The 27,615-nt window shown below is 44.0% G+C and overlaps 2 long non-coding RNA genes across 2 annotated transcripts; one reads left to right on the top strand and one right to left on the bottom strand.

Annotated features, from left to right (window-relative positions):
• Window positions 1-967: 967 nt before the first annotated feature.
• On the bottom strand, window positions 968-18,956 carry LOC140460444 (uncharacterized). Its single transcript, XR_011954097.1, has 3 exons — window positions 18,917-18,956; window positions 2,422-2,792; window positions 968-1,681 (listed from the first exon to the last, which is right to left on the bottom strand). It is a non-coding gene; the product is annotated as an uncharacterized lncRNA (long non-coding RNA).
• Window positions 2,539-19,321, top strand: LOC140460446 (uncharacterized). The gene is made up of 2 exons (XR_011954099.1): window positions 2,539-2,636; window positions 15,473-19,321. It is a non-coding gene; the product is annotated as an uncharacterized lncRNA (long non-coding RNA).
• The last annotated feature ends 8,294 nt before the right edge of the window (window positions 19,322-27,615 follow it).

The following is a 27,615-nucleotide window of genomic DNA, read 5'->3' as shown; positions in this document are numbered from 1 at the left end:
ATTGAGTGTTGGAGTTGGGACGTCATGTTGAGGTTGTACAGGATGTTGATGAGGCCACCTTTAGTGTACTGAGTACAGTCCTGGTCGCCCTGTTATAGGAAGAATACTATTGGAGAGGGTTTGGAAAAGCTTTCCCAGGATGTTGCCAGGACTGGAGGGTTCAGGTTATAAGGAGAGGCTTGGACCTTTTTCACTGGAGCGGAGGAGGTTGAGGGTAACCTTGTAGAAATTTACAAAATCATGAAGGTTGTAGGTAAAGTGATTCGCAAATGTCTGTTCCTTAGTGAAGGAGAATTAAAAACTAGGGGACTTTTTTTAAGGTGAGAGGAGAGAGATTTTAAAAGGAACCTGAGGGATAACGTTTTTACACAGACGTTAGTTTGTGAGTGAATGAACTTCCAGAAGTGATAGACGCAAGTATAGTTACAACATTTAAAAAACATTTGGAAGGTGTAATGAAGGTGTAGGTGTGTAGTGTACCTTTTGACAGGGAGGAAACGAGCAAGGACTGACTGAAAGCACAAAGCGTGCTGAACAAGTTAAAAATGTAACGTTTGGTTGAAACAAATAGCTGGAGTTGTGTTGCCATGGAACAAAACCAAATTCCAATTCGTCCAATCAGTTTAAAGTATGCCCCTGATACCAAACTCCTATCGAACTTGAATTTTACAGTTTGGAATGACACCAAACCAATGAAATGATCTGATGTTTTGGGGTATAAAACCAGACATTTTGAACAGTTAGAGGGGAAACAGCAAAGACAACCAAGCAAGCTGTTAATAGCATTTTAACTGTGGAACCACCAGCTCTTGTGGGAGGAGTGCATTCCTCAGAAACATTTTGGAGGAATACTGTATAACTGTGAGACTGAAAACAGTTTTCCCACTGAACGTTAAACAGATACTGAGAATGTAAAACGTCAAAAAGTGTGTTCCTGGGAAATGGAGGAGAATTGAACTTGCCAACATGAACCAAACTTTGCAGAGAAAGGAAATTTCCTGGGACGGAAAAGGTTGATAGCAGTCAATAATTGTCAGATTATTTGATGAAGGTAACAGTTGATATGGGGGTGATTACTGGGGATCCCAGAAGATTCATATAGAACTTAAAAAATCTTTAATTAGGTTTGAAACATTGTTTTGTGTTTTGATTGATAAGGTTTATCGAAAGGAAGAAATATGCTAACTTTAAAAAAATCAAGGTGAAGGAGGGACAGATTGATTGTTTGAGGACAGATAAAAAGACATTTATTGACATTGAGGTGGGAGTAGAGGTCAGAGTGATACAATTCTAAAATTTCACTCTGTGAATGAATGGAAAACTGTTTAAAGATTGGCTCCTAGTCTTATACTTCACCAATTAAAATTGCTGGTTTGACAACTCTGATAATTAAAGAACCCCTACAGTGTGGGAGCAGGCCATTCGGCCCATCGAGTCCACACTGACCCTCCGAAAAGCATCCCACCCCATAACACATCTCTGCACACTGTGGGGCAATTTAGCACGGCCAATCCACCCTAACCTGCCCATCTTTGCGACCATGGGCGGAAACTGGAGCACTGAAAGGAGGGCAAAGGAATGTGCAAATCCCACACAGACAGTCGCCAGACGGTGGGATCGAATCCGGTTACTTGCAGTGTGAGGCAGCAGCGCTAACCACTGCACCAGCGAAACGGCTGATCTGTAAAACATTGAGAATAGCTAAAATGATGTATTTAGAAACATCATTAAAGTCTGAAAGCATATTCAATTGCTTTAAAAAAAACTGCAGACATCTTTCTGAAACTTGCAGTTAAGCCACAGTTGAGAACAGGCTGTGAGGGAGGAATGACCTATTCCTAGTCTTGTGAAATTGGTTCAGAATATGTAGAAATAGAGTCATAGAATTGCAGAGCAGAGAAACAAACCTTTTGGTCCATGCCGACCACATATCCTAAATTAATCTAGTGGTCTGTTTGCCAGTATTTGGCTCATATCTCTCTCAACCCTTCCTATTCATATAGAGGCCTTTCCAGAACCCATCCAGAAGGCTTTTACATGTTGTAAATGTACCAGCCTTGACATACGGCCTCTGGCAGCTCATTCCATACACGTACCACGCTCTGCGTGAAAATTTATCCCTTTTGTCCCTTTTAAACCTTTCCCCTCTCACCCTAAGCCGATGCCCCTCTAGTTTTGTACTTCCTCTAACCTGGGGAAAAGACATACAAAATTGAGCAGCCTGACAAAATTCAAAACAATAAAATGTTGAGTCCCAGGAAAACAAATTTGTGGCACCAGTCTTTTTTTTCTCCTATTAGCATTTCGACTGAAAATCTGTCGGTTACACCACTTCCACAGGACAAACGATGCATGCTTCTCGGTGTCAGCAAGCACTGCGCATGTACGCCAGTGTCAGCTAAATACTGCGCATGCTCCTACCTGACAGCGGACTCATCACGCGACATTCTTTTGATGGACCAATAGAAAGCTCCAGAAAACCGGAAGGAGTGTGGTCTTCCTGCCATTGAGATCCCCCCTATTCTCTGAATGCGGATATTGGACCATGAATTTGTGAAGCTGTAGTTGCTGTTCTTCTCTCTCTGAATGAAGATTGAGCTTCACCTCAGACTGCAACTTTCCTCTGTCCAACATCTGTGAGTACAACACACTCTTTTCTCACCCCCCTTTTCTATTTTATTTTTTCATTCTGGAGTTCAGTTCTTGACTTGCAGCAAAGTTGATTCAGGTCTGTGTCTTAATTGGCAAACACATGGCAAATGCAGTTACACAGTGTGAAGTTATAGTCTTTCCTGTGAAATAAAAACAGAAAGGAGATGCATTGTTTAAATGGTGATATATTGAGATGTGGAACAAGTGAGAACTGCAGATGCTAGAGATCAGAGTCGAAATATGTGGCGCTGGAAATGCACAACAGATCAGGCAGCATCCGTGGTGCAGGGCAGTCAATGTTTTGGGCAAAAACATTCATCAGGAATGATGTGTGGACGTACAAAGGTGCCTCAGCTACCTTCTACTCAGGTTTTCTATCCCAGTCAATGCCAGTTGTCAGACAGGTGCAGCAAGCAATGAGCAAGGCAAGTGGTGTATTAGCAAGAGGAATTGAGTTCAGAAGTGGAGATGTCTTCCTGCAATTAGGGGGTCATTGAATATATTCAAAGCTGAGTTTATCTGACTCTTGAATGTTAAAAGTAGTTATGGGGGAAAGCAAGGAAATTTTAAAAAAAATATTTTATTAGAAAGTCTTTCAAATCTTTTACAAAACATCTGTAGACAAAAAAGAACAATACCAAAATACAGAAAGATAGAGGCAGTACAACAATGTCATATCACGATACTATTAATAATGAACTAACTACTATTCTACCAGAACAACTGTACCTACTTAGCTTAAACTAAACTACAATCAAATAAAAAAAAAATTAAACTGAATTCAAATTAAATTACATCACATTATTTTTTTCTATTTCACTCACTACACCTCCACTGAGGCTCCCATCCCTGGGAGCTCCAGTTATTGGCCCCATATTCTTTTCCCCCAGCCTCCCTTCCCAGGGCCCCACTGGTGCACCAAACTGATTTTCATGGCATATCATGGCCCTAATCAATATTGCTGATAAGTCTGCATCCATATAATTTAGAAAGGGTTGCCACGCCTTGTAAAACCGCCCTGTTCTGTGGTGCACCATATTCATGTGGTAGTCTTGGGGGAGATGCTCCATCACTAGCCAACGCCACCCCGTAAGACCTGGGGTTTTTTCCAATGTCTATTTCATTAAAATGTTCTTCCTTGCATAGTGGGTAAGAATGTTACAGTCTCTTCCCATGTTTCCCCAGGAGAGGGCAAATTTGCTAACCCCAGAAAAAGAAATGCCAGATCCACTTTAACTTCAATCCAGAGAATGTCCTTCGGCTCCCTTACCATAGCACTCCAGTAAGTCTGGACCATTAAAACATGACCAATAGCAGTGTGTGAGAATGCCTATAATAATTTTACATTTGGGACAACCTGGTGATACTCCTCTCTTGAACTTCGCTAGACTCTCTGGCGCCATATGAGCACTGTGTAAAATCTTCAATTTCATGGCCTGTGCTTTGTTACGTATTGAAATTTTCCTTACATTTTCCCATATTTTTTTCCATACTTCCAATGAAGTATCATGTCAGAGTTCCTTATTCCACATCCTACAGTTTCCCTCCGCGTCCCCTAAGGCACGTCCCTTTTGTAAATAATACAAAATACTGACTGAAAGAACACCAGCACACTCGGGTACTCTTTTCTCCACTTCTGACCTGGAAAGCAGAGCTGGGACCATTGAATATAATCTCTTATGTGAAAGTACTGGAATAGGTACAATCCATATTTCTGACTTAGCTGGCTAAATGACATCAAGACCTCCCCCTTGAATAAATTTCCCAGATAGGAGATTCCCTTATTCTCCCATGACCTAAAGCCAGAGTCCATTGCCCCAGGTTTAAATCCTTGGGCTCCCACCAATGGGGTAAACTGTGAGGTCTTAAGCCAATTGCCCTCATCTTGCCTCACTATCCTCCAGGCTTTCACAGTATTTAAAATGATTGGACTCTTACACTGCTCAGTCATGGATTTCATCTTATCCATAAATAATTAGGGAACAACGCAACTGTGAGGCTTCAACATCAAGCCAAATTGACCCTGAATCACCCTCATGCCCCACCACCCAGATATGGGAACAAAGTGCATATTTGATGTCTCCAAGTCCAGAAGGTTCACCCCACTCCCTCACCCTGTGAGAGCTGCAATTTGGTAAACTTAATTAGGGTGCGCCTTCGACACCAAATAAAAGAACCTAGACAACCTCCATAATACTCATCTGGGTAGCAACAACGGGAGCATTCTCAAGGGGTACAACAGGCGATGAAGAACATTCATTTTAATCAGGGCTATTCGGCCTAACCATGATAACAGTAATCCCTTCCACTGCTGCAAATCCTGCTTTATCCTCTCGAGTAATTGTACATAGTTAGCTTTATAAAGCTGGTGGAAGGCAGGAATAATAAAAATTCTCAAATACAAAACTCCTTTTGACGACCATCTAAACAGGAACTACATTCCATCCTTCAGATCAGGCACCTCCACTCATCCCCCCACCGGCATGGCTTCCGATTTTGTAAAGTTGATCCTGTAGCCCGAAAAACAGCCAAATAAATTCATTGTTTGAATAAATTGAGAAACTGACTCCTCCAGATTGGCCAAGAACAAAAGGATGTCATCAGCACATAGGGTGATCTTATGCTCCCCCATTCCCACCTCTGGCCCCACTATTTCAGGATCCCTCCTGATAGCCTCAGCTAATGGCTCAATTGCCAAGGTAAATAGCAGCGGTGAAAGGACACCCCTGTCAACTACCTCTCCCAATATGAAAGTTATCTAACTTAGTGCCGTTTGTGAAGACTGCTGCCTTGGGATCATTGTACAACACTACTACCCGTCTAGTAAAGGATCCTCCCAGACCAAATACTCGGGGACCCCAAACAAGTACAGCCATTCTATCCGGTCAAATGCCTTTTCTGCGTCGAGGGAGACCACCGAACCCAGGATCAATCTTTGTGGCATACCTGCACTATGTTCAGTACCCTCCTGATATTGTTGGAGGAGCTACAGCCCTTAAAACATATCTGATCATCTTTCATAATACAGGACAACACCTTTTCCAACCTCAGGGCCAGCATCTTGGGTAGAATTTTAAAATCTACATTCAACAGTGAAATGGGTCTGTATGAAGCACATTCTTCAGGCTCTTTCTCCTTCTTTAAAATGAAGGAGATATTAGCCTCCCTAAGAGAGGGCGGAAGACAAACCTGTGTATCTGAATAGCTATACATCCTCAGAGGTGGCATTTATGAATTCCTTCTGGAATTCACTTGGGAACCCATCTGACCCCGGTGCGTTGCTACTCTGGAGATGCTTTATTGTTTCCTGCAACTCCTGTATCGTCATAGGTGCATTCAACAGGGAAACCTGTTCCGCCTTTATACTGGGGAGGGACAAGTTCTCCAAATTCAAACAATGTTTGTTTGGCAAAGGAGACCCTTTGTTGCCACCTGTGTGTGCAATGAGTCAACAGCAACCCTGAGAGCTGCAGCTTGACCAGTGAAGGCCTAATATAATCTACTTCCTCAGCATCTATTGTTGCTCCTCCCTCTGCTTCCTTCTAGTTGTTTAATACGAAATAACTGGGCACCATAAATATGCCTTAGTGGCCTCCCACAGTATTGTCGGATTACTGGCCTTACTTGAGTTGATCTCCCAGAAGACCCTGAACTTTCTTCTGATGTACTCAACGAATTTGCCATTCCTTAACAGGAATGGGTCCGTGCGCCAGTGCCGTGCATCCATTCCACCACCCTTGATTTTACCATCTAAATACACTGGCACGTGGTCTGAGACAGCTATATTCCCAATTTTACAAGCCAGTGTTTTATCCAAAATATCGGATGACATAAAAAACAGTCAACTCGTGCGTGGCACTTGTGTGGCTTGGAATAAAAAGTAAAGTCTCTTCCATTCAGGTGGAGGTGCCTCCACACATCCACTAACCCCAACTCCTCACAGTGGGGCAGCAGGGTGGCTCAGTGGTGAGCATTGCTGCCTCACAGCACCAGGGACCAAGGTCCGATTCCGGCCTTGGATGACTGTGTGTGGAGTTTGCACATTCTCCCCGTGTCTGCGTGGGTTTCCTCCGGGTGCTCTGGTTTCCTCACACAGTCCAATGATGTACAGGTAAGGTGAATTGGCCATGCTAAATTGCCCATGGTGTTAGGTGCATTAGTCAGAGGGAAATAGGTCTGGGTGGATTACTCTTCAGAGGGTCAGTGTGGACTTGTTGGGCCAAAGGGCCCGTTTCCACACTGTAGGGAAACTAATCAAACTAATCATGTCCACCAACTGCTTAGATTGTACAGTCATACATGCCAGGCCCCTTGTCACCCTGTCTACCTCAGGATCTGTGAGGAGATTAAAATCCCTCCTATGATCGTGCTGTGCACCCGAAGACTCATTAGTTTAGCAACTCCATCAGTTACAAATGTAAGAGGGTACACGTGGGGGGGGGGGGGGGGGGGGGGGTGGAGAGATACACATTTAGGACGCCATACTCTTCTCCATGTCGTTGAGCTTTAAGAATGATGAACTGTCCAAGTCCGTCCTTAATTTTCTCAAATACCTGGAAAGGGAGGTTCCTTCTTACCAGTATAGCCAGTCCTCTACTCTTAGAACTAAAGGAGAAGAATACCCTATCATAACTCCCCCACCACCCCACCCCACCTTGCCCACAGCTAACATTTTGGATCCTTCCAACTGAGGCTGTTCCCTAGCCCCAGGCAAGTCACAGATGAACAAAAAACACGTTATTTACATTCTGAGAGTTAAAAATTGATGCCCATCCCCCCCCCCCCACCCCACCCCACCACACACACACCCCTTCTCCATACATCTTAACCACAGGTATAGCCACCCCCAAACCAAAACCAAAAGGACAGCAGTTAAAACAAAAGTCCTCACATAATGCACAACTGACCGATATACTAAATAATTCCAGTTTTACATCAAGGCAGTACGGAGAAGCCGATAACCACAAAAAAAATGTAGAGAGAGAAAAGAAAAGAAGGGACAGAAAGAACTTTATCATTGTCCGTATGAATGGCCCCATCCCGACCCGAGTCCTTGAATTCAGAGATTTCACAAAGTCCTTCGCCTTTTCTGCTGAATCAAAATGATATACCGTCCCCCCATGAGCAAAATCCAACACGGCCAGGCACCTTAAGGAACATTGAATGTTCAGATCCCTTAATTTTCTCTGAACTTCATCAAAATCCATTTCTCTTCTTAAGTCTGGCTCCTGAAAAGATATTATTCTTGTGCCTTTAATGCACAAAGCCTGTGGATCTCTTCCCAATCTTCTTGCTGTTTCAATCACTAACTGTTTTTCTTTATAATGCAGGAGTCACACAAGGACCGTGCGGGGGCGTGGGTCCGGTCCTGACCTGCACATTGCAATCCGGTGGGCCCGCTCCAAACTCAATAGGCCTGACTCCAACTCCTAACTGCTGCTGCCCCATTAAATACAAAGGGCCTGCCCTGGGAGTTTGCGTAATGACTCCAGGCACCCCCCGATGCAGTAGGGGAGTGCCCTGCCTGCTGCACTCCTTTTGGCCCCTTTCCTTCATTTGCTTTCATCCTGGTCTTAAAGCTGTCAAACCACAATTTTAGCAGGTCCAGATGTTCACTAAGTTTATATTAGTATTTTTTTCTCCTAAGGATGGTTAACGAGGGGGGGGGGGGGGGGAAGAGTGGGTAAAGGTCCACATTGCCGGAGGATATGGCACAGAGTCCAACACAGCAGACCACTCAGACCACCGCCATCTTGGATCTCCAAGAAATTGGTTTTCAGACCCCAGTAGAGAACAGCTGCAGGATCAGACAGCACAGAAACAGACCCTTCAGTCCAACGAGTCCATGCTATGTTCTCAAATTAAACTGGTCCATTTGCCAGTGATTGGCCCATATCCCTCCGAACCTTTCCTATTCATGTACTTATCAAAACGTCTTTTCAACATTGTTACTGTACCTGCATCCACCACTTCCTCTGGACATTGATTCCACACACAAACCACTTTCTTTAAAAAAAGGTTCTCCTCATATCTTTTAAAAATCTTTCTCCTCTCCCCTTCAAAATTTGCTCCCTCATCTTGAAACCCCCACCCTCGGGAAAGGACACCTGCTGGTCACCTCATCTATACCCCTCATGATCTTATAATCCTCTATAAAGTCTCCTCTCGACCTCCTACACTCCCGTGAAAAACATCTCAACCTATCCACCCAGATGTAAGTGTATTCCTATCCAGTTATGATCTGTTCAGTGCTGGTGCAGGCTCGAAAAACCAAATGGTCTACCCCTGCTCCCAATTCTGTTACACTGTGTGAGACCATAAGACATGAGAACAGAAATTAGGCCGTTTGACGCATCAAGTCTGCTCCACCATTCAATCATGGCTGATAAATTTCTCAACCTCATTCCCCTGCTTTCTCCCCATTACCTTCGATTCCCTTGATACTCAAGAAGATATCTATCTCAGTCTTAAATATACTCGGTGACCTAGCCTCCTGTGGCAATGAATTTTATAGATTCAGCACTCTCTGGCTGAAGACATTTCTTTATCTCCACTCTGAAAAGTCTTCGCCTTACTCGAAGGCTGTGCCCTCAAGTTCTAGTTTCTCCTACCAATGGAGACATCTTGTCCATGTCCACTCTGTCCTGGCTGTTCAGTATTCTGTCTGTTTCAATTAGATCCCCCCCGAGTGTGGGCCTGTTAATCAGCATGGACCAGACCCTTCAGGATGAGGTACAGAGGAATTAGGTTCAGCAAAGTGAGAATGGGGGAGAGTCTGAGGGATGGAGATTTTCAGCTTTCTGGGAATGAAAGATGAAAGCAAGTTTGATATAAATTAGAATTGATTAGATAGGCTGATGGGCCAAGGAGTGGCAGATGGAGTTTAATTTAGATGAGTATGAGATTTTGCGTTTTGGTAAGGCAAATCAGGACAGGACTTTCCACCAAATTCTAAGGTCCTGGGAAGTGAAGCAGAATAAAAAGACCTTGGAGAGCTGGTTCATAGTTCCTTGAAAGTGGAGTCGCAAGTGGATCAGATAATGAAGGAGCTGTTTGGTATGCTTTCCTCCATTAGTCAGTACACTGAGTTAAACCATATTTTGGAATACCACACATAGTTCTGATCTCCCTGCTGCAGGAAAGATGTTGTGATACTTGAAAGAGTTCAGAAAGAATTTACAAGGCTGTTGCCAGAGTTGGAAGGTTTGAGCTCCAGGGAAAGGCTGAAGAGACTGGGTCTATTTCCCTGGAGTGTTGGAGGCTGAGAGGTGACGTTATAGAAGTTCATAAGTGGCATGGATAGGATGCATAGCCAAGATCTTTTCCCAAGGATATGTGAGTCCAAAAGTATAGGGCATAGGTTTGAGATGAGAGGGGGAAGATTTAAAAATAACCTGAGGGGAAACTTCCTTACAAAGATGGTGATGTCTCTGTGGAATGAGCTGCCAAAGGAAGTGATGGAGGCTGGTACAATTACAACATATTAAAAGTCGTCTGGATGGGTACTTGAATAGGAAGGGTTTTGAGGGATATGGGCCAAATGCTGGCAAATGGGACTGGGTTAATTTAGGATATCTGGTCGGCACCATTGATTGGGCCGAAGGGTCTGTTTCTGTGCTGTATGACACAAATCGTCTTCAGTGAAAGTAGAAGTGTGGTTGTGAAGACTAGACTTGCAGAGTAGTTTTCAAAGATGTTTTGCCCTGACTGGAAGCAGAAGTTACTATGAAATCTTTCATTTGTGAGACAGCAACTGAGTGAGGGAGCACATCTGGAATTCTGGTGGAAAGCGGGAATTCATTGCACTGTGGGGATGAACTGCTTTCAGGTTTACTGGCAGTAAGTACAGTGTGCTGAGTGGAGAACCTAGTGAAGGGTTAGGTGGGTTTTTGTTTTAAACTGCTCATTTCATTCAGCCTTCAACATTGTACTTCCAACGCTGTCCATCAGAAGGAGCGGTGAATCAGTAACTGGTATCGTTAGAAGCCTTACGATTTTCAGTACTGCAGGTATTGCATTGCTTCATCAACATTGTAAAGGTTACTGGCAGCAGTGGGAGGTGTGGGCTGTATTCACTAGAAATGATTAAGCAGTTACAGAACACCCATACGAGAGGGCAGGGTGGGACTTGTCTTTCGATTTGCAGAAAGTGGGAGGCTCTGGGAGCAGTCATCCGGAGCACACACAACCTTGGTAAATCATGGAAGCCCTACAGTGTGGAATCAGGCCATTCAGCCCATAAAGGCAACGCTGATCACTCTGAAGACCATGCCACCCAGACCCACACCCACCCCACCTATCCTGTCCTGTCGTTTCTGCTGGTGAATTAGACTAGGACGAGGGACATGGCCTCAGGATGAGGGAGAGTAGATTTAGGACAGAGATGAGGAAGAACTGCTTTCCCTGGAATGTGGTGAATCTATGGAATTCTCTGCCCAAGGAAGCAGTAGCAGCAGTTTTATTAAGTATATTCAGGATACAGTTGGCTGGGTTATTGCATTATAGGGAATTAAAGGGTAGTTAGGACAATGCAGATAGGAGGAGCTGAGATGATGACCTTAATGAATGGCAGAGCAGGCTGGATGGGCCAAATGGCCTACTCCTGCTTCTATTACTGTGAAACTATAACTGTGCATTTCCCTTGGCTAACCCACCTAACCTGCACATCCCTGGACACAATGGGCAATTTAGCATGGCCAATCCAAATCAAGGCCGGTGAGCAGTGTGGTGATGTGGAAAATGAACGTTAGAGAACGATATAAAGGGACAAGGAGGATAAACGTACCAGCAATCAAAGCTGGATTCAAAATATCACAAAAAATAAAAGTAAAAGCTGAATGTGTGCTGCATTGTAACAAAAGTAAATGAATTGGCTGCATACATTGAAGAGAATAATTATGATCTGAGACTCCTTACAGAGAAGTTTAATGGGAAGCTCGGTAAAGGTAGATGGTTGGCACTGCTAATCAAAGCACTGATCACAGGGTAGTCTGGTGTCAGCTCGGATTTCAGGTCCTGATTTCTCTGTCCTCTGTTGATCTCCCTGTTCCCACAGAGTAAGGTGTCGTATCTCCTCAGCGCTGCTGGGTTTTTGCTGAAGCTTTGACCCCCTTTTCCACCTTCCAGAACAATAAAACATTCAGCCACTCAAGGCCCAACCCACATTGTCCCAGCCTGTCAACCACCCAGACAGAGAGACTCATCGTAGTGGGGAATAAACAAGAAAAATGAAACAAAATTAGAAATAAATAGGTGAGTGTGTTTTAATGTTTGTTCATTGGGAAGTAAGCCAGAAATAAAGGTCTCCCAGGATTCTTATGGTACCCAACTTGAGGAATTCTCTTTCCCTTACATCTAACTATTAGTCCCCAACTCTGATTTATAACAACACTTACAGAAATAAAGCATTTGTTATCAAACAGACAGAGATAAACAGTACAGTCATAGACATTTGCTTTCTCTCATGCACGCACACATGCATATAAGTGTATAGGGTGAATTTGTATTTGCAGAATTACATTTATAAATACATAGAACATTACAGCGCAGTGCAGACCCTTCGGCCTTCAATGTTGCACCGACCTGTGGAACCAATCTGAAGCTCATCTGACCGACACTATTCCATTCTCGTCCATATGCCTATCCAATGACCATTTAAATGCCCTTAAAGTTGGCGAGTCTACTACTATTGCAGGCAGTACGTTCCACACCTCTACTGCTCTGACTAAAGAAACTACCTCTGACCATCTGTCCTATATCGATCACCCCTCAATATAAAGTTACATCCCCTCGTGCTAGCCATTGCCATCCAAGGAAAAAGGCATTCACTGTCCAACCAATCTAACTCTCTGATTATCTTATGTCTCAGTTAATTCATCTTTCAACCTTCTTCTCCCTTACGAAAACAGCCACAAGCCCCTCAGCCTTTCCTCCTCAGACCTTCCCTCCATACCAGGTAACATCCTAGTGAATCTCCTCTGAACCTATCCCAAAGCTTCCACATCCTTTCTATAATGCGGTGACCAGAACTGTACGCAATGCTCCAAATCTGGCCGCACCAGAGTTTTGTACAGCTGCAGCATGATCTCATGGTTCTGAAACTCAATCCCTCTGCCACCAAAAGCTAACACACCGTATGCCTTCTTAACAGCCCTATCAACCTGGGTAACTTTCAAGGATCTACGTACTTGGACACCAAGATCTCTCTGCTCATCTATACTACCAAGAGTCTTACCATTAGCCCAGCACTCTGCAATCCTGTTGCTCTTTCCAAAGTGAATCACCTCACACTTTTCCCCGTTAAACTCCATTTTCCACCTCTCAGCCCAGCCCTGCAGCTTATCTATGTCCCTCTGTAACTGACAACATCCTTACTCAGTATCCACAACTCTACCGACTTTAGTGTCATCCGCGAATTTACAAGCCCACCTTCTATGCCCTCATCCAGGTCATTAATAAAATGACGAAGAGCAGTGGACCCAAAACAGATCCTTGTGGTCCCTCACTAGTAACTGAACTCCAGGATGAATATTTCCCATCAACCACCACCCTCTGTCTTCTTTCAGCTAGCCAATTTCTGATCCAAAAATTTGATTTTGTTCAAAAAATGCACAATCTGCTGGCAGTCAATGCAGGCAGTGCATGCATATACTATTTTATAAATGTCACTTTGGAAACAGAACTTGTCAGATTCAAAATTGGGATACAGACTGACTGTGACCTCATACCTTTTAATGCATTGTCTGAGCTGAGATGTCACCTTTTGTTAGATACCTTAAGTTATCTCTAAGATGATTTGTAAGAAGTTCTGAGATTTACATATTAATATGATACCTACAACCCATTCTAAAAGATTAAAGATTGATGGTTTGCCACGTCTGTATGATTAGTTTCTCACTGGTGTTGGTGTCAATGCCTTGACCCCGTGTCTGGTTGTTTCTAAAGACGCTGTATTGTAGGTTTATCCTGAATTTATACAGTTTTTCTTTGCTTCCCAAAATCAGATCTGCTCCCACTGAACAGTATCCCAATGTCGTGAAAAATGTTAACTTTCAGGTAGAGTTTTTCAAAAGAGATGTTTTTACTTTTTTGGCCCTGTAAGATCCTGAATTAGCATCCTTCAGGAAAATTAGAGTGGAGTGAGAATGAATAGGGGGAAGAGAGATTGGGATGGTGCTTTCAATTTTGTGGAATAACAAAATAAAAGATTGTTCTGCAGAAAAAGAATTGCTTGTTCTGAATTTCTACCCTGGACTGATGTTAAAGTGGAGATTTGAGACCTCCCAGGGAATCTCTTGTGGACTCAGACCTGTAAAGCCTCCCTCTTGGTTCGTCCCGGAAATCGTACTGTTTGGAAGTCTGGAATAAAAACCTGTTATGGACAGTTTAGTATAATTTTAGTGATCCCCTTTATTCACTAATAGCATCACTGTGACAACATAACATTGATACCTATAAGCTAAACTAACTTGGTTCTAATAATCGAGGAGAGTAGGTTCCCAGCTGTTCAAATGCCCAGCAGGCTACTCCAATGTATTGATACAAAGTGGCTTCCTTTGTACAAAATTTTGAAAAAGAAGTTGCATGTTCTGAATTAGACAGATAATAGTGAAAGACAATAATTCATAAGGAAGAAAAGCTAACTGCCAGATCTGTGAAGCTTGACTCATCACACCTACAGGCCCTAAGCCATTCGTCAGGTGGGAAAACCAGCTGAGTTAGGGGCCTGCTAGTGAGATAAACTCCTCTCATAAAGAGGTACCAGTCTCAGCTAATTGGAGAGTTCACAAGATAACCTTGCACAGCTCACATGTCAGATACAGTTCTTTTATAAAACGGCTTCTTAGTAAGGAGGGCAAACGTTCAATCATAAAATGGCTTCCCGACACATTGTGCAAGAATCTCTTCAATATTCGACCTTGAATAATTTCTAAGCCAGGAGCAGACTCCTGCTTTTTAAGAGTCTTACCATTAGCCCAGCACTCTGCAATCCTGTTGCTCTTCTGTACCATTCTGTACCTGAGGCAGAGATGTTACCGCAAGATTGCATTCAAACTGATTCATTCGTCTTCGAATGAAACATGCCTACTTTTCAAGTTTGTGATTCAAATTCAAATAAGACATAAGATCTAATTAGTTAGAATTGACAGTGGGGCAGTCCGTAAAAACAGCAAGTAATTTAAAGCTTTATCAGTATTTCCTTTTATAGAATTTGCATTTCATAACCAGAATTGGCTTCTCAAAATGCAATTAAATTCGATCCATACGAGCTAAGCACTAAGAGGTAATTTTCTACTGGATTCAACAGCCTCAGCACTGAAATGGTGTCTCTCTCTAGTGTCCTTTTGAACTCTCAAGTCAGGGTTTTGTAACAGCAAAGATTTATTTTCTCTGTGACTGCCCTGCTTGCAAGGGGTATACAAATCCATTATAATTGACAGCAACTGACTGTTAATTACAAAGTTTTTGATAGTATTTGATTCTGACCCTGAAACGAAACTCGATACTGTCATTAATTTCACAAGGGAACGGCTGTGAATGTTATCACTTGGTGTCCTGTTCATTCAGATTCACCGATGCTAAGGCAAACGTTCTTAATTGTCTTACAGCATCCTGTTATCACTTGGTAAGCCCAGGTGTCCCGATCTTTTACATTCTTTAAGATGCCCCCCTTTTCTGAACCTTGCTGTCTGTCTATTTTCTAGTGCAATAAATGTGTTCTATAATTCAGCCTTACATTTAGTCTCAGTGTTTATAGACAAGTTTTAAGGCTATAGACCTTCTCAGTGGCAATGATGACTTTTGTAATCTCTTTTTACAGAGTATTTGATCTGAAAACTGAAGTTTAAAAATCAACAGATGAAGGGCTTATGCCCAAAACGCCGACTCTCCTCCTCAGATGCTGCCTGACCTGGTGTGCTTTTCCGCACTTTTTGACTCTGACTCTCCAGCGTCTGCTGTCCTCAATTTCAAGTCAATGTCTGACAGTCATTCAGTCCATTGGGACTGGAACGAGTTTGGACTAAGATTCTGTGAGAAGGAGCAAAGTTTTTTGGTCCCTGTTTCAGTACGTTTTCAGCATCAGTGGGACTGAATGAGAGACCCTACTGTTACAGCGTACTGAGTGTGGAACCTAAAACAGTTATCCAGCCTGAAAAGAGGAATTCACGGCAGGGAGGGACTGTACACGTGTTTGTGTGCCGCTGAAGCTTCAACCATGGAGAAACCAGAGGAATCCCGCCCCGTGGAGAAACCTTGGAAGTGTGGCGACTGTGGGAAAGGCTTCCATGTCCCGTCTGCCCTGGAGGCTCATCAGCGCAGTCACACTGGAGTCAGGCCATTCTCCTGCCCAGAGTGCAGGAAGGGATTCAGCAGTTCCTCCACCCTGCTGAGGCACCGACGGGTCCACACGGGGGAGAGGCCCTTCAGCTGCCCTGAGTGCAGGAAGGCCTTCAGCAATTCCTCTGACCTACTGAAGCACCAACGGGTCCACACCGGGGAGAGGCCATTCACTTGCCCCGAGTGTGGGAAGGGGTTCAGCAGTTCCTCCGCCTTGCTGACCCACCGCAGGTCCACACAGGGGAGAGGCCTTTCAGCTGCCCTGAGTGTGGGAAGGCCTTCACCCAGGCCTCCAACCTGCTGACCCACCGGTGGGTCCATACCAGGGACAGGCCATTCAGTTGCCCCGAGTGTGGGAAGGCATTCAGCAATTTCTCCCACATGCTGATCCACGGGTGGGTCCACACCGGGGAGAGGCCATTCGCTTGTCCTGAGTGCAGAAAGGCCTTCAGCAATTCCTCTGACTTACTGAAGCACCAGTGAATCCACACTGGGGAGAGGCCCTTCAGCTGCCCTGAGTGCAGGAAGGTCTTCACCCAGGCCTGCAACTTGCAGAGGCACCAGCGGGGGCACCAGTGCTCCCAACAATCGGATTCTGCCGGTGAGGCTGCTGTGGGTCACCCCCAGGACTGAACCTCCTGTCCAGTCTGACAGTGGGAGAGTTGGTGGGCTTGTTTTGTTTTCTGCTGGACTGCACCCACTCCCACGGTGGCTCAGTGGTGAGGAGCATTGTCTCACAGTGCCAGGGATCCGGCTTTGATTCCACTATTGGGGCAACTATCTGTGTGGAGTTTGCACATTCTCCTCCTGTGCCTGCGTGGGTTTTCACTGGGTGTTCCGGTTTCCTCCCACAGTCCAAAGGTGTGCAGGTAGGGTGGATTGGTGAAGTTAAATTGTCCCAGTGTACAGGGATGTGTAGGTGTGGTGCATTAGTCGGGGGAAATGTCGAGTCATAGGGGAGGGAAATGGGTCTGTGTGGGTTACTCTTCAGAGGGTCAGTTTGAACTTGTTGGGCTGAAGGACCTGTGTCCACACTGTAGGGATTCTGTGATTCTATGAACTTTGATCCATTGGGCGCTACTGCTCGTTGAGCACAGGACTGCACATTCCCACTGAAACAATCTGCACAAACCTTAGCCTGTGAGACCATCAAAGCAGAAGTTAGGCCATTCAGCCCATCGAGTCTGCTCTGCCATTCGTTAGAGACAAAAAAAAATTGCAGATGCAGGAATCCAAAATAGGCAAGCAGGAGGCTGGGAGAACACAGCAAGCCAGGCAGCACCAGCAGTGAAGTCAGTGTTTCAGTTATTAACCCAAATCAATGACTTCTCGACAAGAAATGATTTACCAGGATGTTGCCGAGAGTTTGGGCTACAGGGAGAGGTTGAATAGACTGGGGCTGTTTTCCCTGGAGTGTCAGAGGTTGAGGGGTGACCTTATATGGGTTTATAAAATCATGAGGAGTATGGATAGGGTAAATAACAAGGTCATTTCCCTGGAGGTTGGGCAGTCCAGAACCAGAGGGTTTATGGTGAGAGGGGAAAGATTTAAATGGGACCTAAAGGGCAACCTTTTCATACAGAGGGTGATTAATGGATGGAATGAGCTGCCAGAAGATGTGGTGGAGGCTGGTACAATGACAGCCTTTAAATAGCATCTGGATGGGGACATGAATAGGAATGGTTGAGAGGCCAACTGCTGGAAACCGACCCTTTGGTCCAACCCATTCATGCTGACCAGATATCCTAAATTAATCTAGTCCCATTTGCCAGCACCCCTCTCAACTCTTCCTGTTCATACACCCATCCAGGTGCCTTTTGATTACATTCCCTACAGCGTGGAAACAGGCCCTTCGGCCCAACAAGTCCTCACTGACCCTCCGAAGAGTAACCCACACTAACACTACAGGCAACTTAGCATGGACCTCAAGGGACAAGTTTTCACACAGAGGGTGGTGCATGTACAGAATGAGCTGCCAGGGGAAGTGGTGGAGGCTGGTACAATGACAACATTTAAAAAGCATCTGGATGGGTATATGAGCTAAATGCTGACAAATGGGAGTAGAATAAATGTTGGATGTCTGGTCATTATGGACGAGTTGTACCGAAGGGTCTGTTTCAGTGCTGTACATCTCTACGACTCGGCCTCTCGGGTTCACACACACAGAATCTGTCAGTAACGTTGGGTTTCAGAGTTCGGTTGAAGCAATGTGGTATATTTTAGAGACTTCGAGTCAAAAGAGATGCACAGCAGGGAAACAGACCCTTCAGTCCAACTCGTCCATGCTGAACTGCATATCCTAAATTAATCTCATCCCATTTGCCAGCACGAGTCCGTATCACTCTAAACTCTTCCTATTCATGTTCCAAATCCAGATGCCTTTTAAATGTTGAAATTGTACCAGCCTCCACCACTTCCTCTGGCAGCTCATTCCATACATACACCACTCTCTCCGTGAAAAGGTCTCCCCTCAGGTCCCTTTTAAATCTTTTCCCCCTCATCCTAAACCTCTAGTTTTGGAAAGGATTTTGACTATTTACCCTATCTGTACCCCTCATAATTTTATTAATATCTACCAGGTCAATCCTCAGCCTCTGATGTTCCAGGGAAAAATACCTGCAACTTATTCAATCTCTCCCTGTAACTCAAACCCTCCAACCTCCGAACCATCCATTTAAATCTTTTCTGAACCCTTTCAAGTTTCACTACATCCTTCGTGGAGACATAATTTGCAGGTGTTCAGTGTTATGGACCAGGCCAGATCCCCTCAAAACATTCTGGGAAGGTAGCCCAGACCCTAACTTTTTTTTAGTTGTTTTAGGCAGAGGTATCTCAGGAGTAATGTAGCTGGTCAAATCACTTGGCTTCCAGGAAAACAATTTATTTACACACCGCCGAATGGAACCTTTGTGACCACTCCATTGACCTGTGTTGCCACCTTCAGGGTACAATCGACTGAACGCCCAGATCTCTAACTCCCCCTCGCGAGAGCCAAGAGTCCTCAATTCTATTGAGAGGGGGAAATTGGATGTCAGTCATCTCTGTATTAGAGAATGCATCATTTAAAAAAATCTGAGAAGGGCATTCCTAACAGAAGATTCAACAGAAGGTGGCACAGAGTATTCCAAGAGACACGTAACCTGGCTGTAATCTGAGAGACTAAATTCTATTTCTTGTTACAAGAGGGAATCATATTTATTGGATCAGCATATCACGAGAACCTTGTTTTATTCTGGAACAGTCAGTAGTTAGAAGAGATTTATTTGGTTTGTTAATAGTTTAGTTCATCTGTTCACCGTTACTGTTAGATAAATAAATGGATTTTTGTTGATTTTAAAGTGTCAGGGATTTATTTTTAAACATTAGAGCAGGTTACACCACTTTTCACATTAATTTTACAGATTATAGGGCGATGCGCTTCTCTTTGGGTGTTTCGGTTTGAGATCTCTGGTGGGGTGGGAGTTGGTGTCAGCTTTCCCTTTCTAACAGTATTGACGTGATGTCATACTGAATGCAGTGGAGTCAATATTAATCCCAGCCTCTTGCTCTGGTTGTGGGTGAATCACCTTAATTTGGCCACTGACTCAGAAACAACACACAGAACCAACTGCTGAAACAATGATTCACACTTCATTGCACGTAGCAACCAAAACTAAAAACCCTCAAGTAAGCAAGTTCAGTCTCACGGCTGCCACCCTCCCCCCACCCGGCTATCACCTGATTGCTGGCAGAATTTAACAGAGTTTCCATCGACAGTGCCCATCCCCGGAAGGGTCAAGGGGTTTGACGCAATATTGTTCTTCCAATACTGCTGCTGCATCGTTCTGGAGTGAGAACGTAGAACAATACAGCACAGTTCAGACCCTTCAGCCCTCAATGTTGTATTAGCCTTTTATCCAACTTGAAGATGAGACTAGCCTGCACACCCCTCAATTTACTGCCATCCATGTGCTTGTTCAGCAGTCGCTTAAATGTCCTTAAATGTATCTGACTCTCATTCCAACCCTGAAAGTGCATTCCATGCACTCACCATTCAGAGTAAAAAACCTACCTCTGACATCTCCCCTAAACCTTCTTCCAATTACCTTAAAATTATGTCCTATCATTTCTGACCTGGGGAAAAAGTCTCTAGCTATTCATTCTATCTATGCCTCTCAACATATAGTACACCTCTATAAAGTCACCTCTCATCCTTCTTCGCTCCAATGAGAAAGGCCCTAGCTCCCCCAACCTAAGACATGCCCTCCATTCCAGGCAGCATCGAGGTAAATCTCCTCTGTACCCTCTCTCAGCTTACACAGCTTCCTGTTGTGGTTCTGTTCGGCGAGCTGGGAATTTGTGTTGCAGACATTTCGTCCCCTGTCTAGGTGACATCCTCAGTGCTTGACAGCCTCCTGTGAAGCGCTTCTGTGATGTTTCCTCTGGCATTTTCCCAACACATCTTTCCTAAAATTAGGTGACTAAAAGTGAACACAATATTCCAAGTGTGATCTAACCAGTACTCCATACAGCTGCAGCATAACCTTGCAGCTCTTAAGCTCAAGCTCCCTGCTAATGAAAGCCAACACACTGTACACCTTCGTAACAAGCTTATCAACCTGGGTGGCAACTTTGAGCGATCTTTGGACTTGGACTCCAAGATCCCTCTGTTCCACCACAGGGTCAAGAATCCTGCCTTTAACCCCATAGGTTGAACAAACAGAGGAGTTTGGTGAAATGAGAATCATTAGATAAATGCTATTGAGCGAACTGATGGTGCTATGGGCTGGCAAATCTCTGGGTACAGGTGGATTTCATCATAGAATTTTAAAAGGTGGCTAATGAGTTCATATTTGCATTAATGTTAATTTTCCAAGATTTATTAGATTCAGGCAAGTTTTCCTCAGACTGGAGAGTAACATATTTAATATTTCTGTTCTCGAAGGGAAAGATGTGGTCCCTTGGGGCTATGGCAATTAAACATTTGTTTTTGAATCAATTAAGGAGATTATAACCACCATGCCAAAAATCTCATGGTAATTGAAAAGAATCAGCATGCTAATATGAAAACGAAATGTTGTTTCACCAATTTATTCAGAGAATTCCGAGAGCGTGGAAAGAGACTATTTGGCCGATCAAGTCCTGCACCAACCCTCAAGTGCATCCCACCCAGATCCAGACCGCCACCCTACTCCCGTAACCCTGCATTTAGCATGGCTAACTCACCTAGCTTGTACATCCAAGGACATTACACAATCCAGCATGGCTAATCCACCCAACCTACACATCTTTGGACTGTGGAGCCCCCAGTGGAACTCACAAAGACATAGACAGAACATGCAAACTCCAAACAGATCGTCGACTCAAGGCTGAAATCAAGTAGGTGTCTCTGGCCATGAGAGGGAGCCACCGTGCCACCATGCTGTCCTAAAGGAATTATTTAAAAGAGTATGTAAATTGAAGCCTGTGGATATACTGAACTTGAATATCCTAAAGCTGTTTGACATGTTTTCACAAAAAGCATATTGCACAGAGGAGCTCATGGTGTAAAGTATAGTCATAGAACATCAACTGACTGGCAGAAAACAGAATATGCAAAAATGGTTCTTTTGTCAAATTGGTTGTATATGACAATGTATGGTGGGGTTCCAACAGGCATCTCTGCTGGCTCCTCAACTTTCTACAATTATATAGATGACTTACAGGAGGGGATCAAAGGTATGTGGTTACATTTGCAGGCAACACAAAGATAGATGGAGATGTACATTGTGGGGATGACATATCAATTATGCAGATTGATAGATTGGTTAAATAAATAAGCAAAACTCTTGCAAGTGGTGTACAATATGGTAAAATGCAATTTGTTACCTATTTGGAGAACAACTGCATAATTCTGAGATGCAGAGGGATCCGGGGGCCTTGCAAATAAGTCACAAGTTAGAATGCAAGCACAGCAAGTGATTAGAAAGGCCAATGACATAAATGTAAGGCGATTATGCCTCAGTTACAGAGCAATGGTGGGACTACATCTTGAACACCGTGCTCAACTTTTATATCCTTATCCAAGGAAGAATGAAAATGCATTATAAAGGCAATTCACAGAAGGTAAATTGGATTGACACCCACAATGAACAGACTGTCTCATGGAGAATCATTAGACAGGCAGGTCTGACTTTCAACCAGAGTTTGAAATAGCAAGGGGTGATTTGATTGAAGTTTCTATGAGCCTGAATGGTCTTCAAAAGATGGATGTTGAAGGATGTTTACTTATTGTTGTGAACGAACAATTAGATCACCCATTTATAGAGTCATAGAGATGTACAACATAGAAACAGACCCTTCGGTCCAACCCGTCCATGCTGACCAGATATGCCAACGCAATCTATTCCCACCTGCCAGTACCTTCCTATTCATATACCCATCCAAATGCCTCTTCAATGTTGCAATTGTACCAGCCTCCACCACTTCCTCTGGCAGCTCATTCCATACACATACCAACCTCTGCGTGAAAAAGTTGCCCTTTAGGTCTCTTTTGTATCTTTCCCCTCTCACCCTAAACCTATGCCCTCTAGTTCTGGACTCTCCGACCCCAGGGGAAAGACTTTGCCTATTTATCCTATCCATGCCCTCATAATTTTGTAAACCTCTAAGGTCACCCCTCAGCCTCCGATGCTCCAGCAGCTCAAATCCTCCAACCCTGGCAACATTCTTGTAAATAGTTTCTGAACCCTTTCAAGTTTCACAACATCTTTCTAACAGGAAGGAGACCAGAATTGCACGCAATATTCCAACAGTGGGCTAACCAATGTCCAATACAGCCGCAACATGTCCTCTCAACTCATGTACTCAATACTCTGACCAATAAAGGAAAGCATACCAAATGCCTTCTTCACTATCCCATCTACCTGCAACTCCACTTTCAAGGAGCTATGAACCTGCACTCCAAGGTCTCTTTGTTCAGCAACACTCCCGAGGACATTACCAATAAGGGCATAAGTCCTGCTAAGATTGGCTTTCCCAAGATGCAGCACCTCACATTTATCTGAATTAAACTCCATCTGCCACTTCTCAGCCCATTGGCCCATCTGGTCAAGATCCCGTTGTAATCTGAGGGAACTCTCTTCACTGTCCACTACACCTCCAATTTTGGTTTAATCTGCAAATGTACTAACTGCACCTCTTATGTTCGCATCAAAATCATTTTCGTAGATGACAAAAAGTAGAGGGCCCAGCACCGATCCTTGTGGCACTCCACTGGTCCCAGGCTCCAGTCTGAAACACAATCCTCCACCACCACCCTCTGTCTTCTACCTTTGAGCCAGTTCTGTATCCAAGTGGCTAATTCTCCCTGAATTCCGCGAGATCAAACCTTGCTCATCAATCTCCCATGGGGAACCTTGTCGAACACCTTACTGAAGTTCATATAGATCACATCTACTGCTCTGCCCTCATCAATCCTCTTTGTTACTTCTTCAAAAAATGCAATCATTTGTGACAAACAAGGAGGGAAATTTTTTGGAAGGTTGTGCAGCTTTGAAATACTTTGTAACAGAAGATAGTGAAGCCAAGACCATTGACTATTTCTAAGGCAGAAGTCGATTAATTCCTTTGCCTAAGAAGAGTCTAATGTTATGGGTACGGATGCAAATGTGCAATGTATAACACAAAGTAATCAGCCATCATAAGCCGAATGGCTTACTTCAGCTCCTAATTTGGACATTCATATATTCTGCTAGCTATAATGACCTGAGTTTGACTAGCATGTATTTCCAATAAGCCCATGCTGATTCTGCTCAGTCCTATCATTAATTTTTAACTGTCCTGTTGTTGTACCTTTCATTATAGATTCCCTGTGCTCTCCCTGCTTTCTAAAACAGTGGGTTGACATGTGCCACTTTCCAATTACCACTTTCCAGTGAACTAGCCTTAACCACCAAGCCCAGGGAATTTAGCTACTTTAAATCCTATTCAATTCTCTGATGCATTTTTGTTTCATACATATTAATATCCTTCAGTTCTTCATTTATACTAGCCCCAACATTCGCCATAATTTCCGGGAGCTATTAGTATTTTCCACTGAATGACATTTCTATCACTGAACCTCTTACCAGCAACATCCTGTGATTTAAACCTGTGACCTCCTGATTCAGAGAGAAGGCTGATCCCTACTAGCAGCTGGTTTGGGTGTATGACTGTCACCAACACTGTGGCAGTTTGGGAAATCCATTCTTGTTGGGCCAGTAAATACTCAATTCACGCTGCTCAGCATCAAAGGAGTTGACAGTGTCATGACAGTGTCAGTATCAAAGGAGTTGACAGTCAGTAATTTGATTTATCTGAAACAGGTGAGATGTTTCCTGCCTCTGTGCCAAAAGCAAAGATCATGTCCAAAGAATCTGTCCTGAGTGGAGGTTTACGACTAACAATTGGAGTCCAAGACCTTTGTCCTTGGTTACTGATAGCTTATTGCTCAAGGGGTTGGATCAAGGGGACACCTATCCAGTTCTTGGTCAACTATCAACTATCCAGGGGCAGAGGGGCATCAACTTGTGCAGAAAGGAGCAGGAAGAAGCTAAACAGCATTCATGGGTTAAATGAATGAGTGGAAAAAATGTTTAATGTCACCCAATACGACAAAATCAGAACCATTTACTTTTCACCCAAGAAAGACTGATTGGAGAACTGCTAAATTATTAGAAACTAAGCACTATAAAAGGGAAAAAAAGACTTTGCAGACCAAGTACACAAATCATCAAAAGTAGCAGACAGGTAAAAAAACCAATTGAAAAATACAAATAGAGGCCTCTATTACAAAGGAGATGAAATACATGGGGTTGAAAGTTATGTTTCAGTTCCAAGCATCATAGAATTCTAACATCACAGATAGACACCATTGGCCTGTCATGTCTGATAATTGAATTCTGGTGGAATTTCCTCGCTTTCAAATTTATGGTGTTAAATTCTAATACCACCTCTGCACACTTCTGGACACCTCGAGTTTACAGAATCACACCACATTCCTCTCTACCTCCTCCAGGAATAACTATTTCTCCCGAAATACTGCCAGTTCCTCAGATTACTTGGTACACGGAATACAATCCGCATGTCAGGAAATCTCTGGTGCTGCCCCGACACCAACAGTCACCCTTGGAACTAAAGAAAATACAGAAATCTAAGGTGCAAAGAGACTTGGGTGTTCTAGTCCAGGATTCTCTCAAGGTAAACTTACAGGTTGAGACAGTAGTTCGGAAGGCAAATGCAATTATGACATTTAATTTGACAGGACTTGAATGTAAAAGTAGGGATGTAGTTGAGGCTTTGTAACACTCTGGTCAGGCCATATTTGGATTATTGTGCGGAGTTTTGGGCCCAAATTTCAGGAAGGATGTACTGGCCTAGGCGTGTGTTCAGAGGAGGTTCACAAGAATGGTCCCAGGAATGAACATCAGAACAAATAAGGAATGTTTGAGGACTCTGGGTCTAGAGTTAATGGAATTTAGAACGATGACGGGGGATCTAATTGAAACCGACAGAATTCTGAACAGACTGGATGTTGGGAAGATTTTTCCTTTGGTAGGAAAGGCTAGGAGCCAAGGGCACAGCCTTAGACCAAAGGGAAGACCCTTTAGAATGGAGGTAAAGAGAAACTTCTTCAGCTAGAGTGGTGAATATATGGAATTCACTGCCACCGAAGACTGTGGAGGCCAGGTCATTGAGTACATTTAAGCTGTGAATGATAGTTTCTTGAGTACGAAAGGGATCAAGGGTTACTGGAAGAATGGGGTTAAGAAACTTATCAGCCATGACTGAATCGCAGAGCAGTCACAATGGGCTGACTGGCCTAATTTCAGCTCCTATGGTCTTATGATACACTGATGTGTGGAGGGGTGAGGAACGCGGGGAAAGAGATGAAGAGAGGAATACAATTAAGGGGAAGCTGGATACAGATGAGGGAGAAAGGAAGAGAAGGAAATACAAGTAGTGTACATTAAATTACAGAACGCATAGGAGATCTGGCATACAGAGGGATCTGGGCATATAGATCCCTGAAAGTGGCAAAGCAGGCAGGCACATGGTCAAGAAGGCATACAGCACGCTTGCCTAGAGTGTAAGAGTTAGCGAGTTATGTTACAGCTATTTATTCCGGCCACATTTATAACATTGCGTGCAGTTCTGGCCAGCATGCTACCGGAAGGACGTGGATGCTCTGGGAGGGGGTGCAGGGAAGGTTCACTGGGACGTTGCCTCTCATGAAAGCAAAAATCCTCTTTGGATTTCTTTTGATTAGCGAAAACAGGTACTAATGTGGGTCTTTTGTAAAAGCAAAGTGGCATAAAGCAAACGTGCGATAAGTGGGGGATACCAGTTTGCTGATGAGGGATGGGAAGGGGCAAAGAAGAGGGGTGGGTGGAGGCTCAGGCAGAGCGAAAACACTGACAGAGGCCAATTAAGCCGACCAGCCTAGCCCTGTGCTGGAGACTCAATGGGACAGAGACACATGTATCTATTTCAGACCTACCTGCAGGGGTAGGACAAACATTACGCTCCATCCAGGGATAAAATGTCCTCCATCTGCTCCTGCAGATCAATTCCGTAGGGAAGGTGCTGTCAGACAGCACTGGAAGTAAAGTGGGTGCGAGAGCAGCAAGTCCGACAGAAAGGATCCTCTTGCCCCTCCCACTTCACCCAATAAACACGGTTCAAGTTGCGACTCAGTGGCAGTAACAGCAGAATATACTGGCACTAAAGTATGTCCAGCAGAGATTCACACGATTGATCCCTGGAATGGTACGCCTAACACACGATGAATGGCTGATGATCCTGGGATTGTATTCATTCGCGTTCGGAAGGTTGAGGAGAGATCTAATAGAAACTTACAAGATTATGCTTGGCTTAGAAAGGGTGGATACTGGGAAGTTGTTTCCATTAGGCGGAGGAGACTAGGATGCAGGGACACAGCCTGATAATTAGAGGGGGTCAATTTAGAACAGAAATGAGGAGACATTTCTTCAGCCAGAGAATGTGTGCCTGTGGAATTCATTGCCAGGGAGCGCAGTGGAGGCCAGGACGTTAAATGTCTTCAAGGCAGAGATTGATAAATTCTTGATTAAGGAATTAAGGGCTACGGGGAGAGTGTGGCTAAGTGGAGCTGAAATGTCCATCAGCCATGATTAAATGACAGAATGGACTCAATGGGCTGAATGGCCTTACTTCCACTTCTATGTCTTATGGTCTTAATTCATTGATGTTGGCTAGATATTCTAAATTAATCTAGTCCCATATGCCACCACATGGCCCATACCCCTCTGAACCCTTCCTATTCAGAAACCATCCAGATGCCATTCACATATTGTAATTGTACCAGCCTCCACCATTTCCTCTGGCAGCTCATTCTTTACACTCACTACCCTCTGAGTTAAAAAGTTGCCCTTAGGTTTCTTTTAAATCTTTGCTCATCCTCCTCACCCTAAAGCTATTACACTTTAGTTCTGGACACCCCCAAACCCAGGGGACAATATCTTGTCTATTTACCCAATCCATGCCTTTCATGATTTTATAAATGTATACAAACGCCTTTGCCACACTCGGGAAAACAGCCCAAAACAATTCAGCTCAAACCCTCCAATACTGGCAGCATCCTTGTCA

The sequence above is a fragment of the Chiloscyllium punctatum genome, chromosome 36 (genome assembly GCF_047496795.1).
Source record: "Chiloscyllium punctatum isolate Juve2018m chromosome 36, sChiPun1.3, whole genome shotgun sequence".
In the NCBI taxonomy this organism is placed as follows: domain Eukaryota; kingdom Metazoa; phylum Chordata; class Chondrichthyes; order Orectolobiformes; family Hemiscylliidae; genus Chiloscyllium; species Chiloscyllium punctatum.
Note: the sequence above shows the minus strand (reverse complement) of the source record. Positions and strands in the feature narration are given on the sequence as shown.